Source organism: Oryctolagus cuniculus, chromosome 10, assembly GCF_051225735.1.
Source record: "Oryctolagus cuniculus isolate XC-2025 breed Fujian yellow rabbit chromosome 10, ASM5122573v1, whole genome shotgun sequence".
NCBI lineage: Eukaryota > Metazoa > Chordata > Mammalia > Lagomorpha > Leporidae > Oryctolagus > Oryctolagus cuniculus.
The window spans coordinates 86,137,209-86,153,794 of record NC_142876.1 but is presented as its reverse complement, the minus strand read 5'-3'; the positions used below and the strand labels follow the sequence as shown (position 1 = coordinate 86,153,794).

At 43.2% G+C, this 16,586-nt stretch overlaps 1 long non-coding RNA gene across 50 annotated transcripts in view; it reads left to right on the top strand.

The window, feature by feature from the left end:
• Positions 1 to 16,586, top strand: part of LOC103349250 (uncharacterized) — a 603,064-nt gene that overhangs the window by 177,176 nt on the left and 409,302 nt on the right. For 32 of the 50 annotated variants that reach the window (XR_016214703.1, XR_016214695.1, XR_016214691.1 and 29 more), the window contains one exon: positions 4,148 to 4,257. The exons of the other annotated variants lie outside the window; for them this stretch is intronic. This is a non-coding gene — a long non-coding RNA (uncharacterized LOC103349250). The remainder of the gene's footprint in view (positions 1 to 4,147; positions 4,258 to 16,586) is intronic. 50 annotated transcript variants of the gene reach the window in all.

Genomic DNA, 16,586 nt, shown 5'->3' with positions numbered 1-16,586 from the left:
TCACCTCTTTCTGCTGCCTTAGTTGGATTTGTGTCCCTGCTTACAGATCTGACACAGGAACTTGTCTATTACCCAGAGTGAAACCTGAGCACTTTCAACCTGAAAGGGATAGAAGCTCTGCGGTCTATTAAAACTTGCTGCAGTGCGTCTCAGAGCGTAATTACCAGCTCACTGTGATTTACGAAAACTTTCTCATGTGTGACACAATAATTAAGCACATAATAATCCTACTTGAGTAATTTAAACACTTGATCTGTCCCCTTGAATTTCTCCCAATACACACTCAGGCTGCCATCTATTTGTCACACTACCTAGTCTGCATTTTACTTTCAATCTATCTCCAGACCTAGGTGCCTTGATCCTTGTGGAGCTTCTCTTTGGACCAAAATCTTATATGTTATGATGAATCACACTCACTTTGGATGTCAGCATGATGCAGGTGCGTGAAGATTTAGAGGGAGGATTTGAGTCTGAGATTTAAATGATTTGGTTTCAAACATGGTAGGCCAGAGAGACTGATTTTTTTTAATGACCAAATGGAAGAGCAATATATTTGGACATATGGAATTCACATTATGTCTCCTTTTTTTCAGTGTTCTTGGTGGGAAAGCCCTAGCAAGAGAAATAGCTTTCTTTCCCTTGTGGTTTCTGCTTAAGCAGTAGAGTCACCAGCCAACATTTGGTTGTCAAATCGATTCTCTGCTCAGGCTACAGAGTCACCAGTCCACAAGTTAATGATAGAATCTTCTGCTGTCAAGTGTTGAGAAACTTAAAGTTGTTCAAATGCAGTCCCATTACTGATTCTAGGCTTTTTCATACTTTAGAAAGCACCTAGAAAGAGACAGTATTGTAATAACTCTAGCAGAAAAAACTTGAGCCAGGCACATTAATATCTATTCCACAAATAATTAGTACCCAGATCTCTGTCTCAACTTAAAGACTTCCGAGTCAAAATGGAAAACAGAGATGATCTAAGATAATGTTTATTATAGTGTGATTAATCTGGGGCTAGCACTGTGGCACAGCAAGTAAAGCCACTGCCCACAGTGCAAGTATCCCATATGGTCGCCTGTTCAAGTCCTGGCTGCTCCACTTCTGATCCAGCTCCCTACTTACATGCCTGGGAAAGAAGCTGAAGATGGCCCAAGTGCTTGGGCCCCTGCCACATGGAAGACCCAGAAAAAACTCCTGGCTCCTGGCTTCAGATTGGCCCAGCTCTGGCCTTTGCTGCCATTTGAGGAGTGAACCAGCAGATGGAAGACCTACCTGTCTTCCTCTCTCTGCCTCTGCCTCTCAAGTAGACTAAATAAATCTTTTTTTTAAATGTGTGATGAATTTGCTTTTGTTAGGCATAGCTCGCTTACTAGGCGCTGGTAGCATGCACTATTCTAAGTACTTTTCATCTATTAACTCACGTTAAATATCCAGTCATGCTTTGAGCAGACACTGCCATTCTCTTGACTTTGCAGATAAGGAAACGGAGGCACAGAGATGTTAAATGGCTTACCCATCTTCATAAAGTTAGCAAGTGGAAGAACTGGGAGTTGAATGCAGGCTGTCTGACCCCAGGGTCAGTACTACCAGCTTCTCTAATACACTGATGTGTTTCACATGTGTTTATAGCAAAGCATATTGGAAACAAAAAAAGACTAGCTATTATTGCTGCAGGTAAACCTGAGATATGCAGGGTGCTAGTAACCCATTTGGTCTAAGTGTGGTACCCAAACATCTCCATGAATGGTCAACCCTTCAGTGATGGGTGCTACAACAACACAGTCGAAGGCTGTGTAGTATGTTTATGCAACTAAATTAAAACCAATGCACCTATGCCAAAGTATAGATTCACTTCTAATTTACAGATTTATACAGATACACTAAATATATGTTCAGGTGACTTTGTTCTTTTCTTCTTTTTTTTTAAAAGATTTATTTATTTTTATTTGAAAGGCAGGGTTATGCAGAGAGAGGAGAGGCAAAGAGAGAGAGGTCTTCCATCTGCTGGTTCACTCCCCAGTTGGTCACAATGGCTGAAGCTGAGTCGATCTGAAGCCAGGAGCCAGGAGCTTCCTCTGGGTCTCCCACACGAGTGCAGGGTCCCAAGGACTTGGGCCATCTTCTACCGTTTCCCAGGCCATCGAAGAGAGCTGGATTGGAAGTAGAGCAGCTGCGACTAGAACTGGCACCTATATGGGATGCTGGCACTGCAGGTGGTGGCTTTACCCACTACACCACAGTGCCGGCCGCTGAATTTGTTCTATTCAAAACTATATTGCAAGGATACTTTATCCACCAAAATGACAAAAATTTTTGAAGATTGTGCAAGAGTGATCAAATTTGGGAAATGCTGATTCTAGCTCAAATCCTTCATTTTACAGGTGAGGAATTTAAAATCCAGTTTGGTATGGTAAGCTGGTAAGAGTAACACAACTGATTACTGTTAACAGTGGATAGTACTTTTTTGAACTTTCATCGTGTACCAGGTTTTAGTACAGCATTATCAGGTTCTACAGTACAGTATTGTATACAGCACAGTAATGTGTACCAGGTTCTAGTAAGTGTTTTCAGGAAGCTTATACTATTTAACCTAATCACCTTTCACCAGGCATCTCAGTTAGCTTTTCATTACTAGAAGTAAATACCTGAGGTGGGAACTTATGAAGAAAAAGGGTTTATCCAGCTCACAGTTTTTAGAGGGTGAAAATTCAATCAGCATGGTATAGGCACGTGTGAGAGTGGCATGGTGAATGGCAGCAGTGTGTGTAGGAAGAAGAAATCCCATTGCAAAACAGGAAGCCAGAGAAGGAGCTGGGTGAGCCAGACTCAAGCTTTTATAACAATTCTCTAGGGTGAACTAACCGGGATCCCATGAGAGACACCTTCACTCCTGTCAAAGACCTGCCACCAATGACCCAAGTATTTGCCACCAGGATCCACCTCTTAAAGGTTCTACTTCTCAACATCGCCACACTGAAGACCAGGCTCCCAACACATGCACAGTTGGGGAACAAAACAGAAAATCCAAACCACACCATGAGATAAGTCCTCCTGTTATCACATCATTTTTTTTTTTTTTTTTTTTTTTAGAGGCAGGAGTGGACAGTGAGAGAGAGAGACAGAGAGAAAGGTCTTCCTTTGCCGTTGGTTCACCCTCCAATGGCCGCCGCGGCCGGCGCGCTGCAACCAGCGCACCGCGCCAATCTGATGGCAGGAGCCAGGTACTTATCCTGGTCTCCCATGGGGTGCAGGGCCCAAGCACTTGGGCCATCCTCCACTGCACTCCCTGGCCACAGCAGAGAGCTGGCCTGGAAGAGGGGCAACTGGGACAGAATCCGGTGCCCCGACTGGGACTAGAACCCGGTGTGCCGGCGCTGCAAGGCGGAGGATTAGCCTAGTGAGCTGCGGCACATCATTTTGCAGAAAACGAAATCAAGGCTTAGAGGTGACATGTAATTTGTTCTGAGAACAAATAGCTAGTAAGGAGGTGGAATTCAGACTTGAGCCTTGTTCTTTCTAAATCTAGAGCACAAGATATCAACTGTGTAGCTGCATTACCAACTCAGAGATGTGTCAGCCATCAATTACAAAGCAAATACTTATCTGTGTTTGTTTCAATGCCACACAGTTTCTGTTTACTGAAATTAGCTACCATGAAGTATAATTTCACAAGGAAAAGGTGGAAGGCATTACTGTTGAAGTTTAACACCAAAGAAACAACTATTTGAAAAGTTCCAAAATAACAGAAGTTCCAAGCACAAAGTAGGTAACCTAGCTGCACAGTTCTTGATTTTAACGTTACGAAATAATGCCACTGGAATATTAAAAAGTAACAATTTTTGTGGTATTCTCAGTCATCATGATAATGTTTTCAAAACAAGATGATGTAACTTGTTAGAGACAAGCCAAATATAATTTAACTTCTCTAAGAATTCTCCCTCTCAACTTCCTCCTCCTCCACCCCCATCTTGTTTTGTATTTTTAATCTTACGAGACTCTGCTATTGCTTCAATAACAAACAATAGCCTTTAGGTAAGCCTTTCATCAAGAAGAGAATTTCAAGGTGTTCTTTATAAACAGTGCCTTGAATAACTGCCACCTTCTGGTGACGAGAAAATGAAGCCAAGTTAATGGCCTTCTGTCTAATTTCCAGCTGAAGACATCGGCTGCAGAAGAAATATCAATATTTCACTCGCGGTGCTAGAAAGCCTGATGCCCTGCAGAAAACAAATCCAGTGGAGCAAAGTGGCCATGGGAATGCAAGTAAGAAAAGCTACGAAGGGTGTGTGGTTTCTCTCTTCACAGTCACAGTAGCCAAGCATTAATGACATCTAGTTCATCAACTTGGGAAACTGAGGTAGAGAGATATTAAGTTTTGTCTCTGAGGTTCCACCGGCGGGGGTGGAGCACAAACAAACACCCACGCCTGTCTGTCTGCTTGCATATTCGGGCTCTTGCTCACCCTGCCCAGCTGGGGCGGGAGCTGAGTTGGCATTGCAGAGGGACGCCTTGGAACATATACGTTCCACTGGAGGAACTTCTCATGGCTTAAGTTGCCGAAACAGTCTCTGAGTGATTGAAAAGCTGAATTAATTAATTACTGACGAGGCAGTCAGCCAGCAAGTAGCAAAAGACCCACTCGGACTGGCTATGTTCCCTCTCAGTGGAGGGCTGGGCATTTGGGGAGCACTGCTTTGTCCTTCCTTGGAGAAACAAATCAAGACTATCGACCAGTGCCTGGCAGCCTGAATTTCGGGCAAAATAATAGCACTAAGAAGTGTTTACACACTATTGTTTTTTGTTATTGGTTTAAGAGGCCATATAGATTTCATGAGCTCTTGCTGTAACTTGAGGTTGCTGTGTCCGAGATGGGATGGAGGAGTAGGTAGGATAATACAGCCTTGGCGTTCAAGGGGATGGTAGAAATTGTCTTAACCAGCTCCATGGTCTTACTTAAGAGCTTTACTTGGGCTATTTAATTCATTTTCCCCACAAAGTGCATTGAACCAAAAGGTTTGTCACCTGGAGGCAGAAGGCACACATACTGTAATCAAACATTTTCATCCCTGAACACCCAAGGGAGACATAGTTCAGTTGCGTTATTTGTTTCAGCCACTGGAATGGGCTTGACAATGTCTAATCCTAAAAGGTACCAACCCCAAGGTCTAAACTACACCCAGAAAAGGATCCAGTTCCTCAACATGGCCCACAAGACCGTCTGCGGTGCACTTCCCCATGAGCATTCCTATTTCAAGGCTTTGTTGAATGGAGTGCTCTTGCCACTGATCATCTCAGGTTAGCTCCCCTCCTGCCCAGTCACATTTCCAAGTAGTCCTTTCCCTGCCCAGTGTGACCTCTGATGTGACCTTGTTATTTCTCATCTGCACAGCACTGAATGCTGTCTGGAAAGCTGGCTTTATTGTCCTGGGACTGTCTCCATTGCTAACACAGAAGCAAAGTGGGAGCAATCTGTGGTTGGCTGGAGCGTTCTCTGCACCTGGAACAGTGCCAGGTATACACAAGGTGCTCAACAAACACTTGAAAATTTTAATTTCTAAAGCCAGGGACATACATACCGATGACAGAGTTGTGTATTTTTTTTTTTCAATGAAGTCCCCTGAGTTAATAGGAGAAGGAATAAGCACATAATGGGAAGACTTACTAGTGGATTATTTTTTTATTAGCTGTATCTTTATTGGTCTCAATTGCATTCTCTTATTTCCATTCAAAATCATTTATAGGCGCCTTCTTTCCAGTTCTTTAAAAAATTATTTATTTATTTATTTATTTATTTATATTAAGAGAGCCAGAGAGAACTAGAGAGAGAGTGAACTCCCATCCCTGGGTTCACTCCCTACATGCCTGGTACAGCCAGAACTGGGCCTGGTTAAACTTGGGAGCCAGCCACTCAGTCTTGGTCTCTTCATACGAGCGGCAGGGACTCAACGTGAGCCATCACCTGCTGCCTCCAGCGACGTGCATTCGTCAGAAGCTGGCGCCGGGAATGGAGCTGGAACGCAAACCCAGGCGCTATGACATGGGATGGGACATCCCGAGCAGCATCTTCACTGTTTCACAAAACGCTGTCTCCTCCCAGTTCTCGAAATCTCAAAATCCCCTCATCTCTTGCCCCTGCTGCTTTTCTCTCCTATTGGTTTTCATTTCTCTGACTATGTAGTTATTGAGCTTAAAGCATTTCTGTCACATGCCAACACCCTCAGGATAAAGCCGAGCTGTTTAATGGAGGAAATATTGGTGACCCTGCCTCTGTGCCTATCTCTAGCTTCACCGCTTGTCCCTGACTTCTCTTCTGCTCTAGATTCTGCCTATTTTTTTTTCCCTTCAGCTTCCCGAAGCCATCACGTTCTTTCTTACCTCTGAACATCTGCACATGCTCTTCCCTGTACGTGCAACACCTGCCACCCCATTGTCTACTCTCCCATTCCCAAACCAGCACCTATTCATTTTTGGGCTTTGAAGGAGTTATCGCTTCCTTCTGGAACCTTCCTGAGCCACCACAACTTCTCCTGGATGGCAGTCTCCAGTACCTGTATCTCACCTATGGCAGCGTTCACCCTGTATTGCATTTCCAGTTTGTTTTCCCCATCATGTTGCATTTGTCTTTGCTGCACTTCTACCTCCAGTGTTGAGCAGTGTGTCTGGCACTCGGTCGGCACTCAGTAATTTTTTAAAACTAAAACCGAGTAAAACAAAGGGATGCTTTGCACAGCTTCCAGGGAAATCTCTCCATCACGGCTTGGAGACCTTTCACCAAGTGTCAGAGTGTCTGATAAGCCCACCATGCCCAGACATCACTCCTGGCCCCCTCTGCTTTGTGCATGATTACCCACAGGCCCTGAAACCCACCCCCCTGGGGAGTCTTGGCTCACAGACCCTGCCGTTCCCAGTGTAACGTAAGAAGGTCAGTTTGGGAAGCAACATTGTGCGTGGCGGTGCCTTTCAGGGTTGCAAAAGCCCGAAATATAGGGTGGTCTGCGCCAGGGGTCAAATTGCAGATCTGATGCTTTATGTGTTCGCCAGCACCCTAGAGACAAATACATAATCACAGAGGTATGCGATCTGGTCGCAAAACACAGGCCAGATAGAATGACATGGGGAGGGAGGCGCGCACCCCAGCCTGCATCACCAGGAGACTCTTGTTTGTAAAAACCACATTAATGGATGGCAGCTCCCTACCTCTGTAGTGATTTATAAATTAAAATAATTGCTTCTTTGAACTGTTCAGATATTAATTGACCTATCACTAATGGAAGTACAGTCTCTAAACCATTCAAACATTACCTAAACATTTTTATTCCCTTTATTCTGGAAATCCAGAAAACCACAAAAATAGGCCCTTTGTTCTGGTGCCAAGCGTCATAAAGGAAAAAGCCATCATCTTTGATGACTTTGCAATTCTTATTCTATTTCTTCAGCAAATTAATTCTAAGTGAAATCCTGAGTGCTCTGAGCTTGGGTCAGTCTTCCCACTACTCTCCCCTTTTTAAAAAGCTCATCCCTGGGCACATGGGTAGAGTTCTGGCTCAGATTTCTGATAATGAGAGTAGGGCAATTCATTATGTTTTATTAATTTCAGCTTTGGGTACATATCCCACATCACCCCAGGATGTGAGCGCCCCACAGTTCCCTCTCAGGTAAAATCAGGGAGAAACCAAACTGGCTGAGGCCCAGATGTGCATAGACCGTGACAAGCCTGCTGGGGGCCCGTTCTGTAGGGTGACCCGCACCTACACTGCAGGGCAGGCAGAGAAGCACGGTGCCTCAGTGGGAGAACGAGGCAGTGCTTCTAAAACAGGGGCCCTTTGAACCCCAGTGTTTGGTTGTTTCAGCTCGGGGGGGGGAAAGGGAGAAAGTGCTATGGGCGACGAGTGAATGGGGGCTCAGGGGTGCCACTGTACACCCTGCAGTAAATGCACAGCATAGCCCTATCACACCCTGCCCCCACAAAGGGATCTCCACTCCAAATGGCAACAGTGCCGAGGCTGGGAACCCTGCCCCAGAGTCTATTCTACTTCCATTCACGTCCAATTTGCTCCTTTCTGGCTGTGTGCTTTTGGGCGAGTTTCTTGATCACTGCAAGCCTCATATTTCTATTCTGTAAAATGGAGATCATGCTAAATCATCTATTTTGCTGGCATTTTGTCAAACCAGATGACAGCAGGTGTTAGCTCAAGCACTTGGGCCCCGTCACCCACGTGGGAGACCCAGATTGAGTTCCAGGCCCCTGCTTCAGCCTGGCCCCGCCCTGACAGTTGCAAGCTTTCGGGCAGTGAATCAGCAGATGCAAGATCTCTATATTTCTGTCTGTCTCTGTCTTTCAAATAAATCAAAAGGAAAAAAAAAAACACTTTTTTTTTCCTTATCTTTGTTCATTTATTAGTATATTTTAAGTAAAAATGCAAATTGACATGATTCGAGGAGGAACTATCAACTTGTAAATTTTGATAACAAATACAAATTTTGCTATTTTTTATATGAGTGCAAAATGGAAGAATACAAAATGGATAATTCTATCTATGAAACAGAAAGATTTGGCAATAACTGACTTTTTTTTTTTTTTGACAGGCAGAGTTAGAGAGTAAGAGAGAGAGACCGAGAGAGTTATAGACAGTGAGAGAGAGACAGAGAGAAAGGTCTTCCTTCTGTTGGTTCACTCCCCTAATGGCCACTACAGCCGGTGCTGTGCTGATCCGAAGCCAGGAGCCAGGTGCTTCCTCCCGGTCTCCCATGTGGGTGCAGGGAGCAAGGACTTGGGCCATCCTCCACTGCCTTCCCGGGCCACAGTAGAGAGCTTGACCTGAAGAGGAGCAACCGGGACAGAATCCGGCGCCCCAACCGGGATAGAACCTGGGGTGCCGGCGCCGCAGGCGGAGGATTAGCCAAGTGAGCCACAGTGCCGGCCAATAACTGATTTTGTGTTTGGTATAGCTAGTGTTCAAGTTCTGCCCTGTTTTGACTTGGTGCCAGGAAAGGGACAATTCTTCACATAGACATTTTCCAGCATTTATACAGATTCATGGTGGCTATGTCAAAAAACATTAATATCTGCTTAAATTCCAACAGTTAAAGAAAAAGCCAACCCAGGATTCCCCAGGAGCAAAGTTATAGCACCAAAAACGCCCAAGAAAATGGAAGAAAATGGAAATCCAAATCCTATCCTGATATTTTCCTTTGTAACATCAGGATAAATATTGGAATCAGCAAATACAACTTTTAGAAAATTTAATATTTGTCTGAATCAATTTGGACTTATAGTACGTTTATATAAAAAAGTTTCTAAAATTGTTACTGAAGGGCACAGTGGGTTCAGCCGCCAGCAGTGATGCACACATCCAGTATTGGAGTGTCAGTCTGAGGCCCAGCTCCTCTGCTTCTGATCCACTTCCTGCTAACACACCTGAGAAGGCAATGGGTAATGGCCCAAGCCCTGGGTTTCCTGCTACCCCTGTGGGAAAATAGGGTGGAGTTCTGCCCTCCTGGCTTCACGTTGGCTGTTGCAGGCATCTGGGGAGTGAATTGACAGATGGAAGATCTTTGTCTCTGTGTCTCTCTCTGTCGCTCTGCCTTTCCAATAAATATTTACACATTCGTTGGTTAAGACAAAAAGTGTTTTTTGGTGTTATAGAAAAAGAGCCTGCTAATATTTTAAATCAACCTTGAAAAATGCTTCCCCCAAATAATTTGATACATGACAATCAAGATCTTTCAACACTTTAAAGCTTTTTTCATTTATCCATGATGCAGAGAGAGGGAGGGAAGGAAGGAGGGAGGGAGGGAGAGAGGGAGGGAGGGAGAGGGAGAAGGAGAGGGAGAGGGGGAGAGAGAGAGAGGGAGAGGGAGAGGGAGAGAGAGAGAGGAAGAGAGAGAGAGAAAAAAAAACTAAGACAGACAGACATATTCCATTCACTGGTTCACTCCCTCAAATGCATGCAGCAGTAACTATTAGGCCAGGCCAAAGCCAAGAGAACAGAACTCAACTTGGGTCTGCCACAAGGGTGGCAAGGACTTGAGTACTTGGGCCATCACCTGCCCACCAGGGTACATATTAGACAGTAGCTTAAATTAGAAGCACAGCTGTGACTCTAATACATGCACTCCAACATGGGATGTGGTGTCATAAGCACTGTCTTAAGTGCTGTCCCAAACGCTTGCCATTTCTAAGATTTTTTTAATGCAACAGTTCCTATTAGCCCTGACCTAATGGGTTGAAAAACACAGTCTTGCAAATGTTTATTGAGTGCCAACTGCAGGTTTCCACACAGATAGGTATTGAGGATATATTCAGGTTTGAAAATACACAGATTATCAGAGGTTCTACGGCGCAGTGAGCAGTGCGCAGAGCTGTGTGGCCAGGGAAAAGTGACATCACTTGTGCCTGAGCCACGTCTGAGCCGGTGGCCCATTGACCACCTACTCAACCTGCCTGAATAATGGAATAATAGAATCTTTCACAGCAGTGGATTGAGAAGAAGCTGCAAAACACACTAACCTTAGGGCTTGCTGTTTATTAAGAAAATTGTTCTGAAACAATTAGCTGTATTATGATGATGACTGTGTAATTTTTTTTTTAGTTCAGAAACAGCCAAGCTTTGAAAAGTTAGACTATTTTCTCCACATCAACTGGGGGATTTAAAAAGTCTTACAAAGTAGAAGCTGAATAAACCGTATTTCTTAGCATAGTGTGTGTAAGCTTACCAAACGGGGCCAGCTGTCACCAAAAACAACCCAGGGTTGCTGTTGTTATTGTTGTTGTGCTGACTTCTGATGGCCAACTGGATGCTTAATCCAGTAGCTGGGCAAAGCTCACTACATTGCATTGTTTACATATTTTCCTTAGACACAGGGCTGTGTTCGAAAACCAATTCTACAGAATGCACACACTCAGAGCTTCTTTCTACACAGCCAGCCAATGCAAAATCCTACACAGCTATGAAGGTGCTTAAATAAGATGGTAAAAAGCAAAAGAATGATTTTAAAAATTACAAAGAGTATTTGTTGGTTTTCTTATTATAAAAGCCATGCATATTTCCTATGGAAAATATGGCAGTCTTCAAAAAGTTCATGGGAAATGCGTATTATAAAAATTATGCATGGATTTAAAATTTGTTGACTCAAACTTATCGTTTAATTACATTTTTAAATGAACTTTTGAGGTCTCTTATGTACAAAAAAACCAAAAAGAACAAAATACCAAAATTCGCCTCTAATTTCGATGCTGAGACAGAATAATCTTTGCATGTGTGTGTGGGCATGTAAAGTGTTACTTTCCTTTAACAAATTTTACTTATTTCACTTAAAGGAGGGTACTTGAAAAAGTTCATGGAAATGGCATTAAAAGATAACTTTGTGCAGAAAAATTTTTTAAACATTTTTTTTCAGTTAAAAGGTAGAGTTACAGAAAGCATAATCTTCCAACCATTGGTTCACTCCCTAAATGGCTGCAATAACTGGGACTAGCCCAGGCCAAAGACAGGAACCTAGAATTCCACCCTGATCTCCCACATAGTTGGCAGGGGCCCAAGTACTTTCCCAGGCACCTCAGTAGAGAGAGGACTCAGAAATGGACCAGCTGGGACTTGAACCAGTGCTCATATGGGATGCTGGCAGCAGCTTGGCTTACTGCACCACAACACTGGTACCTGGGTGTGAAAAATGTTTAAGTCCACGATCAGCTTTTCCATAGTGTGTATTTTCCACAAACATTTTGATGCACCCTCATACTATATCAGGATCAGTTAATATTATCGTACTAGCATGGTGCTCAGCAAACTTTTTCTAGGCAGGGTCAAATACAAGTGCTTTAGGCTTTGCAGACCACATTGTCTCCATGGCTACCAATCAGCTCCACCACTGGAGCCTGAAGGCAGCAGTGGACAGCCTGTAAATGTATGGATGTGGCCGTGTCTGCCCGAAGGGCCTGCATTTCTCCTCTGGCCTGAAGCTTGCTGACTCCTACCCAAGTGCATCATCCCTTGTAATAATGGATTATTGCATATAAATAAACCTAGAATGCCATCCATAGTTATATGTGCTTCACTACAATAGTCATAAGGGGGAACTTCTAACTTTAATCCTTCATGTCTTGGAAATTTCTTGAGGGTTTGCCTGTTTGTGCATACTTTGGGGAAGTGTGTGTGTGTGTGTGTGTGTGTGTGTGTCTGTGTGTATGAAACCAGGCTTTAAAGATAAATGCCCTTCTGGAGGTTAATTTAGCTTGGACAATGACCATAATTAGGTGTGTGCTTGTGTGTACTGCCGTAATTTCTTATATTCCATATGTGACCTTGGGAATAACATTTTCATGCCATGTGGTTAAACACTCCCTGTTCCTCATGGCTGTGAATGAGCCTCTCCATTGTATTATACCACAACCCTCTGCTGCAGCTGCAATCAAGATTTCTGAAATAATAATGCCATTTGTTACTAGGGTGTTCTAATGGGGGAAAATCCCTTGAGTTGAATCCTTTGTCTTAAATTCTGTTGTGGGATAGAGGCAGGGGTTGTGGGTTGTGCTTCCCTGGAAGCAGACTTCTGGACAAATATTAGCATGCAGGAGGTTTATTAGAGAGTGCTCTGGGGCTCAGCACCTGCTGAGAGTAGGATGGAAGCAGGATAGGCAGAGGAAAAGGCTGGGCTGTGCTGCATTGCAGCCTTGACCAAGGCCTCAGCTGATCTCTAGGGAAGCGCTGGAGCAGAGTGGCCCTTCAGCCTGTCCTGAGTTGAAGTTGGGGGCAGTGGCCTTTATACACTGGTGTTGAACAATCATTGGCTGAGGCTACCCCTAAAAGAGAGAGGCAGTTCTCGACAGGGGAGGATATTTTCAAAGACAGTTGACAACCTAGGATTGGATTCTGGTAGCACTTCTAACAGCTGAGGATGAAGTCCTAAATTCCCAAAAGGCCATTAGGGTGGCATGCCATGGTATCAGTCACTTCAGTCCACATAAGAATTTTGTCCCAGTCAATGGGCTGCTTAGTTTGAAAAAAAAAAAATGAACATAGTGATGCTTTGTAGTACTGTGAAATTTTAAATCTTGTTCAGTGATTTCATTTGGTCATCCCATGGATATCAAAGCCTGCAAACTTTCTTTTTTGGAAGGCATTGTCAAAAGCAAATTCAAGGCATGGGTCTTGTCCTCGGGGAGCTTATAGCTTTTTTGGGAGTTTGTAAGGACATGAGTAATAAGGTGAAATGAATGGGGCCAATACTGGGAAGGATAAGATGATTCTTTGTCCTAAGAAACCATGGTTCAGTCACTCCAAAAGCATACTGCAGAGTCATTTTATTTTTTTAGTGTTGCACTTTATAAATTCATTAATAAGTGGTATTAGTAATTACTGCTGCATGGATGTTTAGGGTCAGAAACAAAATGTAGGTATGGGGCAAGACTTCAAACTGCATCATGGCTAAGATGGGTTGTTACCAACAGACACAAAGTAATCTGAAGTCCCCTATGTCAGCTAACTCAGCTCTCAGCATGGTGATCTACGACTTTCTTCTGGATGGCACTCTTTTCCTCCTCTGATGATTATGTATAGTTTATTAGCACATTATAATACATTGCAAATATTACTCAGGGGTTCAATGGAATAAAAACACTATATTATAAATGTACTTTAGTTCACAAATGGGAAAAAACTTCAGCTGTTATTCACCTGCAATTCAAAAACGAGGTCCCTGTACAATTAGAAACTAAGGCAGGACTTTAATATTGGCATCTGGAGGCTTTGTGACCAAGTTCAAGATTATGAAAAAGTACATGTGGAATTCAAATGAAGGAAAAGAGATCTCATTTGGGACACATAAAATGGTGAGATAATTGCTTCTGCATGGCATAATGGAAGGCATATATAACCATGTGGAATTCAGGAAGTACTGGGATTAAGTTTGGTTTTCCTCAGTGAGGCAACCCGGTACCAATGACCAATGGTTTCTTTCACTCTTCCATTTGTTTATGTAGTCTTTTGTTTAATACAGGGCTTCTGTGTAGCACATCTTCAAGTGGCACCAGTGACGTTACAACCACAAGTACTGCCCTGGCTTAACAATGTTTATTGGATCACTGTGTTCCAGGCTCTGTGCTGGACATGAGAAGAGAGTAGAGAGCAAGACAGACTAAAATAAAGTGAACTTTTTTAGATGAAGTCAGATTTCTTTTTAAAGGAGAACCTCCAAAAACCAAATAAATATGAAGTGAGTTAGGTGCTATGAGGGAACTGGATGGCACACAGACCTCTCATGGGGATACTTAGTGTTCTAGGCTGTCAGGGAAGAAAATCTGGGAAAGCATATCTAAGCAAAAGTCTGAACACTGTTTATAGAGCTGAAAACCACGACGAGTAAGATGTTTTAGGAATGAATAAGAATAAACAGATCAGCAGAGAAGATGGCACAGCCAAGGTACTGAAGCAAGCCCCTACTGTGGGATGAAGAAATAGGAAAGGGACGAGATGGGGGTTACAAGGGCAGTCAGGGGCCAGACCTTTCAGGTTTTTGAACACTGTGTTGGGAGTTTTGGTCTTCATCCCAAGAAAAGTTAGAAGACTTTTAATGTCCTATGTAGGAGTGACCTTGAGCAAGGTCACAGTCTCTGCATGATGTCAAGAACACATATGGTTGATAATATGGGGCCTGCTGCTGTAGCACACATGAGAGATGGTGGTGGCTTATTCTAGGGCAATGCCAATGGAGATGGGAAGAAATGTGCAGATCAAACAGATTTCAAATGTCTCAACCTAACCTCCCTGTGTTATTTGCTGGTCAGTACTTCCATGTTACTGTGACCTTTGAGTACTCTCAGACAATATAAATTATCAACTATTGTGAGTGGCTCTGTGAAAGGCAGAATTATTTGATGCTAACATCAAAGACCATTGTAATCAAGTATTGGGTTTGCCTATTAATATGTCACATAGCCAATAAAACATTCATTGCCCTTTTATATATCAAAAGTCCATTTGACAACCTCACATTTAATCCCTCTTTCCTCTCCCATTACATATAGTACTTACCTTGATGGCATTGTGGTTAAGATTCAATGAGATAATACATCAAAAATACTTCACATACTATCTACTAGATCATAACTATGGTTAGCTACATTTTACTACTGCTATTATTCATACCTACATCATGATCATGCCAGAGGTTCAGGATGAGAATCAATCTTATCCTTTTCCCTTTACATTGGGTACTAAGATTTGAGAAAATCTATATAATGGTCAAACCCAGAGAGAGGAAAATATTAGCTTCAATATCAATATTGCTGAAATAAAAGCATGGATTGACTTCTCTGCTCACATCTGCCAAATACAGTAATTGGGACACATAACTCAGGGTAACATGTATACACCCATTGTAACTTCTCTCTTGCCTCCATCAGAGGCAGGGAGAGTATGAGCAGGTCTGGGTGCTGGCTCTGACCGACAGGTGCTTCCCTCCTGGAAAGCCTGGAAAGGACAACCTCACTCCTCAGCTGGGTCATAGAGCAAAGAAGTTGGGAGCTTGAATGTGGGAGTCAAGCAGCAAAACACGTCTTGCAGTGTTTTTGTGACTCGGCCTCTTTCTCTGTAAGATGGGAATGATACTAGCATTTTGGGACAGAACAGTTGTGAGGAATGGATTAAAGACAATGTTTGTATCTGCTACATAGAAATCCTAACATATGTCATTAATGGTAACAACAATGACAACAACAACAAAGAATCCAGAAAGCAGTGCATTACAGGTGCATCTCCAATTCACTAGCGAGATTATCAGTGTCCCGCTGGAAAGAGTAGATGAGGAAGCAGAAAGAAAAGTATGGTCCCCATGGCTGGTGCTGGGGAGCAGGGAGTGAAGCCCTCCTTCTATGCTGAACGTTGAGCAGAGGGAAAGAAGGGCTTGCCTCCTACTCTTCTATGCCTGGAATCTGCTGGATCCCTGCAGGTCCCTGTCTCCCCTTGAGAGAGGGGCTCTATCATGCTCACCAGAACAAAGGTCACACACTGTGTTTTGCATTCAGTTGGCACTCAATCAGTGCTTTGATGGGTTTGGAGATGAGCATCTTTGAGAGATTTTGTTCCTAACAGACAAAACAGCCAGAGGCTGTTGCCCGGCAACAGTGTAGTTCCTGAATAGGAAGTGTGAGGTCCCATTTGTCTGCTCTTTCTCTCTCCTGGGGACCTCTAGCCTTCAGGATCCTGAGTTTCATGATCATGGCAAACTATAGGAAACAAACACAACGTTTTCTCAGCACAGGGAGACACTTTACATTTACTTTCCTCTTGGCTTCCTCAGGGCTTCTCTTTCCAAAGAACTAAAACATTGAGAAAGAACTTAATGTATATGGGCTAGGAACTGGATAGGATATCAGGAGGATGGAAATATTAGCAGTTATGAAGAGTGAGAAGTGACCTAGAAAACATCTACAATATAAACTAAGTAGGATATAGCACCAGACTATAGTGAGATTGTATCTGCTTCTGCTTTAATATTACCACTTTTTTTTTAAAGTTATGTATTTATTTTATTTATTTGAAAGAGTGAGAGAGACAGAGGGAGATCTTTCATCTACTGGTTCACAATGATAA